The sequence below is a fragment of the Heloderma suspectum genome, chromosome 4, assembly GCF_057233095.1.
Source record: "Heloderma suspectum isolate Gila_16-S chromosome 4, 16-S_ref, whole genome shotgun sequence".
Classification (NCBI taxonomy): domain Eukaryota; kingdom Metazoa; phylum Chordata; class Lepidosauria; order Squamata; family Helodermatidae; genus Heloderma; species Heloderma suspectum.
Genome location: NC_139461.1, coordinates 146,172,274 through 146,179,327, shown reverse-complemented (window position 1 = coordinate 146,179,327; position 7,054 = coordinate 146,172,274).

Here is a 7,054-nt window from a genome sequence, read left to right as displayed (position 1 = left end):
AAAAACTGTAGATCTGGATGAAGCACAACTTTATCTTTGTGGAAAACCATGTAAGGATTGTCCACTCTGAAGGCTGCTAATTCACTAGCCTGACGGGCAGATGTAACTGCCACTAAAAAGGCCATCTTCCAAGACAATAAACGAAAATCACCCATTGTGAGGGGTTCGAAAGGCTTAACTACTAGGGCTGGAGGATGACTGACAAACTCCAACTTGGTATCAGCAGTTTAATCAAAGGCTGGAGATTCTTGACTCCCTGAAGAAACTGTCAGGTACGAGGGTGTGAAAAAACGGAGAAACCCTCTATTGGAGCATGCGAAGCTGAAATTGCCACCAGATAAACTTTTATAGATGAGAATTTAAGTCTTCCCTATTTTCATTCGTAAAGTCAGAGAACTTCACCCATTTAAGGGCATAAGAACATCTAGTGGCTGGTTTCCAAGCCTCCTCAAAGATTACATGAAGCGGGTCTGTGAACGGCAGCGTACCTATCGACTTCAGATTCTCCACGACGTTAAGCGCAGCATTTGGAGATTGGGATGTCAGATCCGTTGGTCTTGCTAGGTCAGGAGGTCCAGTTTCAGTGGGAGCCGGCGATACTGATGTCAACCCCTGCTGAGCAGTGGGGCAAACCAACCCTGCCTTGGCCACCATGGGGTGATGAGTATGCAAGCTGTGTTGTCTTCCAGTATCTTTGACGGGACCCGAGGCAACAGTGGAAATGGCAGGAAAAGATCCTTTGTTCCATTGCAAGGATTGTAAAATCCTTTGGTCCATTGCAAGAGGAAGGCATCCCCCAAGGAGGCTAGACCTACACCCTGCTCTGCTGCAATAATCCCTGCACAGCGTGTTTTCCTCCATTGCTATCAGGCGCAGAGCCCATATGTGTGAATGCACAGATGACCACTCAAAGAACCACAGTTACATGGATAATGCTGTTTTGTTTTGTTTGCTTTCCCTCCTCTGCTTTGGAAGGGCAAAGCAGGTCCTCAGAAGAAAAACACTGTTTGAAACAAATTTCTTCTCTAAAGAACATAAAAAGGAGATATTTTTGGTGAGGAATGGCTTAGATGCATGCTGAAATACATTAATTCTCACTTAATTTTTATTAATATACATACAATAGGCTTGTTATGAACATCCACCCTCTTTCCACCTCCCACAAGAACATGTCACAAATATTTTCTTTCATTCTCCACTCTGCCCCCTCCCCTGTATTAGGGATCCAGATCTGTGCCCTGCATCACCTTGTTCTTTCCTGCTTCTTCCAGAACTTGCACCACCTTTATCTGCTCAGGTTATTTTTTTCCAAAGATCCATGCTGTCCCCCATCTCCTCTGAGACCACTGCCTCATGGCTGCTGTCCCCAGTAATTGAAATGAAGAAGGAGCTATGTTTACTAAAAATCATGACATTTGGACAGTATTTCTACAATTGCCACTGTAATCAAAACAAGATCCCCCCACCCCTGCCATCACCACAACCACCACCATCTTTAAATCACAGAATGAGAAATTAAAATATATCAAAGGTGGCTGTCACAATCACTGTCTGGGGACACACTATGTTCCTGTTTCTGTAATACCACCTTGTGTGATCAGTCTTATTTCTAAGGGTCCAGGGCAGCGAAACTGTCACATGGAGCAGTACACTTAAAAATAGTGCATTCAACCAACACCTGCTGCACTGCCCCAGCTTTTGTAAAAGGTGGGAAGATGTTAGTTTTGAGAGTTTTGAGAGAGCTAAAAGTAACTTGAAAGAGGCTTCACTTTCAATGGTGCACATACATATTTTTTGCCCCATTGTCAACTCTCATCAACAGCTGCTTTTGCAGGTTCGTGAAACAATACAAGTACCTGTAAAACTTTACCAGAGGTGAAAGTGATATTAACAGTAATTAATTATCAAGCCAACTCTCTGAAAAAGACCTACCTTCAACTAGGGATGGATGGATCTGTCAGTTTCACTTTTTCTTGCATTCACATTGTTTACATCTCAAGTTCTTTCCATCCCAAATATATAGAAATTTGCACATTTTGATAAATTCTTATCAAACATGGACTGAATTCTCATCAATTTGCACTGGCCAAATCCAATAGGTACAACCAGCATGGAAGAGGACCAGCCATGTTCAACCCTGCTGGCTATATAGCTGTTAAAGATGATGAGCCTGTTGGAAAAAAGAGGTGGCCACTTTAATTCAGTGGTAACTTGGTTGAATATAGAGGGATTCAAAACCAGACTTTTAAGAGCTAGGCACTCAAACCCTTCGTGCATGCATGGACAGATCTGCCAGTTTTGGTTTCTGCCACATTTGAAAATGTTAAATCTCAAGTTCTTTCTGTCCCGAGTATAAATATAAGGAATTTTGCAAACGTTGATAAATTCTTTTTAAAAAGACCTGAAACGAAATTCTCACCATCCCACTATTGCCAGTCTTCAGCCTACTTACTTTCTAGCAGACAATTTACTTCCTACTCCTTACTTTTTGGCATTTGTATGCCACCCTATAACATAAAGTTATCTGGGTGACTTACAGTAAGGAAACAAAGCAATGATTTACATACAAAATAGAACATAAAACCATAAAATCAAAAGCAACACAGAATACAGCAACAAAACCTAACCCACAGCACCTGAAAATCAAACACACAAATTTTAAATTTGGGAGGCCCAGACTACATAGGCCTAGGAGAACAGAAACGTCTTTGCCTGGTGCTGAAAAGACCATGGGGGATGGCCCCAGGTGAACTCTCTGCAAAGGCTCTTCCATAACTGGGGGTGCCGCTATCAACAGGCCCTCTCCCAGGCAGTCACCTGCTTGGTTTCATTGGGCAGGGGCACTCAGAGTGTGGGGCCTCTGAGACTGATCTTAAGGTGCAGGTAGGCACATAGGGGAGAAGATGATATCTCGGGTAACCTGGTCACAACTATTTAGGACTTTAAAAGTTGAAACAAGCACTTTAAATTGGGCCCAGAAATGGACTGGGAGCCAGTGGAGTTGACAAAGCACAGATGTGATATGGTCAAAAGACCCAGTTCCAGTTAGTAATCTGCTGGCCCTATTTTGGACCCACTGTCATTTCCAAACCATTTTTAAAGGCTGCCCCACATACAACACATTACCTCCAAACTTTGCTGATGAAATTTGCAGATGACACAAAATTGGGCGGGATAGCTAATACTTTGGAAGACAGAAACAAAATTCAAAGTGATCTGGATAGACTGGAGCGCTGGGCAGAAAACAACAGAATGACATTTAATAGGGATCAATGCCAAGTTCTGCACCTAGGAAAAAAAAACCAAATGCACAGTTACAAGATGGGGGATACGTGGCTCAGCCACACTACAAGCGAGAAGGATCTTGGAATTGTTGTCGATCACAAGCTGAATATGAGCCAACAATGTCATGTGGCTGCAAAAAAGGCAAATGCTATTTTGGGCTGCATTCATAGAAGCATCGCTTCCAAATCCTGGGAAGTACTAGTTCCCCTCTACTCAGCACTGGTTAGGCCTCATCTGGAGTACTGTGTCCAGTTCTGGGCACCACACTTGAAGAAGGATGCAGACAAACTGGAGAGGGTTCAGAGGAGGGCAATGAAGATGATCAGGGGACTGGAAACAAAGCCCTATGAAGAGAGACTGAAAGAACTGGGCATGTTTAGCCTTGAGAAGACAAGACTGAGGGGAGATATGATAGCACTCTTCAAGTACTTGAAAGGTTGTCGCAGAGAAGAAGGCCAGGATCTCTTCTTGATCATCCCAGAGTGCAGGACATGGAATAATGGGCTCAAGTTACAGGAAGCCAGATTCCAGCTGACCATCAGGAAAAACTTCCTGACTGTAAGAGCAATACGACAATGGAACCAATTACGTGGGGAGGCAGTGGGCTCTCCCACACTGGAGGCGTTCAAGACGAGGCTGGACAGCTATCTGTCAGGGATGCTCTGACTTGGATTCCTGCATTGAGCAGGGGTTGGACTCGATGGCCTTGTAGGTCCCTTCCAACCCTACTATTCTATGATTCTATGATTCAAACTGGAGGTAATCAGAGTATGAGTCACTGTGGCCAAACTATCTCCCTCCAGGTAAGGTTGAAATTGGCCTATCAGCCAACGTTGATAAAAGGCACTTGGAGCCACAGAGGTCACTTGAACCTCTAATGACAGTGCTGGATCAGTACCCCCAGACTGCCAACCTGATCCTTTAGGGGGAGTGCAACCCCGCCTAGAATAGATATGCATAGTCAGAACCACTCATCTGATGACTGGCCATGCTGGCATGTGGACAGAGAAGGCACAGGACTGTGTATGCTATGAGAATGTCATAGTGTTGGTCCAGTTAACTGGCTCCAGCAGTTGGACTGCAGGGATCAGAAGTGCCTGCATTGGAAGCTCTTCCTGAATAGCTAAACTAATCGAATGAATTGCAGGTCAATCAACGCATCTCTCAAGGAAGGCAGAGACCACGTCCACCCTGGAGTCCTTCAGCCCTACTTAAGACAACAGTGAAACAACAGCAGCAACAAATCTTGATGCTTCTTCTGAAATCAGTTCCTGTCTCAACTCAAACCTTCCCTTTCCAGGCAAGATTGTTGATCAACAGGTTTAATCCTGCCAGCTTGGCTCTCAGACTGGCTACAGCATGGATTCCCTCAATGATATTCTCCTCAAGATTAATAGAGGGACATATACTATATGGCCCCCTTTTTAATGCCAATATGGCACAGTGGCTAGAGTGGAATTTGAATATGGAATACCCAGGTTCAATCCCTAAGCTCCCTGATTCACTGGGTGAACTTGGTTCAGTCAGTTGTTCTCAGCCTAGCCTATGCGCTTTTCTACATGAGGCTGTTAATTGGCTGTTAATCCACTGTACCTACTTTTGGTTTCGTTGCAGAATTGAGATCCGAGCACTACACAAGAATGCTACCTTTCCTGCTTTCCCACAATGTAAACTCTAGGTGGCACCATGGTATAGCAAAATCGTGCAAATACACAAGTGGGAAAAAAGTGACCTCTTTTGCTTTTACAATTGAATGCTGCATGTTCCCTGCTCTAAAAACACTTGGCCAAAGTTCTGGTTAGACAAAGAAGTGAAACTGGAGGGTCATGTCTTCGTCTAAAGAACCTGTAAACAACCATGAGCAGGGAATGACAAGTGCATGATAAATGTCTCGTGTAGAAAAGCCCTATGTCACAAGGCTATTGTGAGGCTAAAACATGGAGTAAGAATGTGGAAGAACGATAGGATAAAATTGCAGTCTCCAGCTCTGTTGATGTATCTGCACGACTGACATGTGTATATACTACCAGCCTCAGTCAAAATTCTCCTGGTGAGTCTTTAGAGAGTGATGATGGTTGGTTATTCATCACCTCCCTGGGTTTTCACTTACACAGTCTTGCAGTAGTGTAGACTTGAATGTTAAAAGCACAAATTATGGCCACAGTTTCTGAATGTGACAGGAAGGGTCACAGCCTTCTCGTTGGAGCAAAAGGCATACCTGGCAACCACCACGATAAGTGCTAGCAGTGTTAAATTCTGGAAAGCACAGCGGATGTGAGGCAGACTTGACTTACCCTTCTTTTTCCAAAGAAAGGGGAGCTGAAGGCAGGAATTTCTGTTGTGCCATTATGTCCAGTCTTAGAGTCTTAACTGGCCTTAACTGGCTTTAATTCCTCTTCATTTGTAACTCATAGCTAGCAGTGACCTAGTTTTAAACAGAGCTGATTCCTTAGTGCCTTAACTGTAATATAGGTTTTTAGTACACAGACAATTAACATTTCTTTTGGAAGTAAAGCTGAGAGACTGACTTGAAGATTTAATCTGGAAAAGCTGTTGATATCTTTATAAAACTGTCATTTTCATAGAAGCAAGTTAAGTTCAGGAATTATTGGGAAACTGTGGTTAGTTACTTATGGCAAAACATTTTCCATGCACCCTGTATCTGCTTAGCTAGTTATGAAGGGGTGCCTTTGTAAAGAGAACCCTCATTCCTTTCCATTGGCACAGGTCTCCCTTTAATTGGTTTGCCCCTGTGTTACTCACCCCATGTGGAGGCCACCAAACACTTTGCCACAGCTCATGTGGTTAGAGTGAAAGTCAGCCGAATGGCATGGAATTCCTCCATCCCAGAACCCTCCACTACCAAGTACACGTAGCTCTACCACAGACATGTTCCATGTGCTTGAGTTAACTCTCATGGTAAGTTTAATCTAAACATTATATTTCACCATACAGTATCACTGCCACACAGAAGTGTATTTTGGTGCCCTCCACATGGGGCATACCCAATGTCTGTTGTATGTGGTGAAAATTGATGTTTATGATTTTTTTGTTTAATAAGTACCCATGAGCAGGGCAGGATAAGCATGACACTGCTCTAAAGAAGGCTCCTCCACCAAACTCAGAGCCCTATTGCAATGTAACCACTGTGAGGTCCGTATCACTGGCAGGTCTGTATCCTGCTTACTCTCATGAGCCTGCAGAGGTCAGAACATGGCTATCACTAGAAGGAGGAGGATCCATATTGTGGAGAAATGTAAAATGCAAGCAACTCACGCAGCATAAGGGCCAGAACATTAATAGTTTCTGCATCGTAGACAGCACATTTGAAATGTATGATGGATGGAATAGGGGAAGGACAGAACAGACATTTATGCAAATGTAACTGTAAATGTAACATTTATGCAAATGTCCATACTGGCAAATAAGGACATAAGGGCTTTGAGCAAGGAAGGGACATCAGAAAACAGTTCAGCATCAATGTCCCATCAGGCACTGCTTCTTAAGATGGGTTGTTGGGCTGGTTTTTGACTGTACAGTTTTGCTTGGTGTAAACACACAATTCCTCCTCTTTCATGGACTGCAGTTTGGGAAGGTCGTATTAATATTTTATGTTTCGGGCTGGCAGTATTCCAGTGGTTATGAGGGTTTGAGGTGATACAAAAGTCATTTTTGGAGGAATGTGGATCTGCTAGTGGTGGCAGAATTCAAGAGAGCAGCTCTTACTCTGTGTAATTTAGAGATACCACAGCACGGTGGCTCGCAGGAG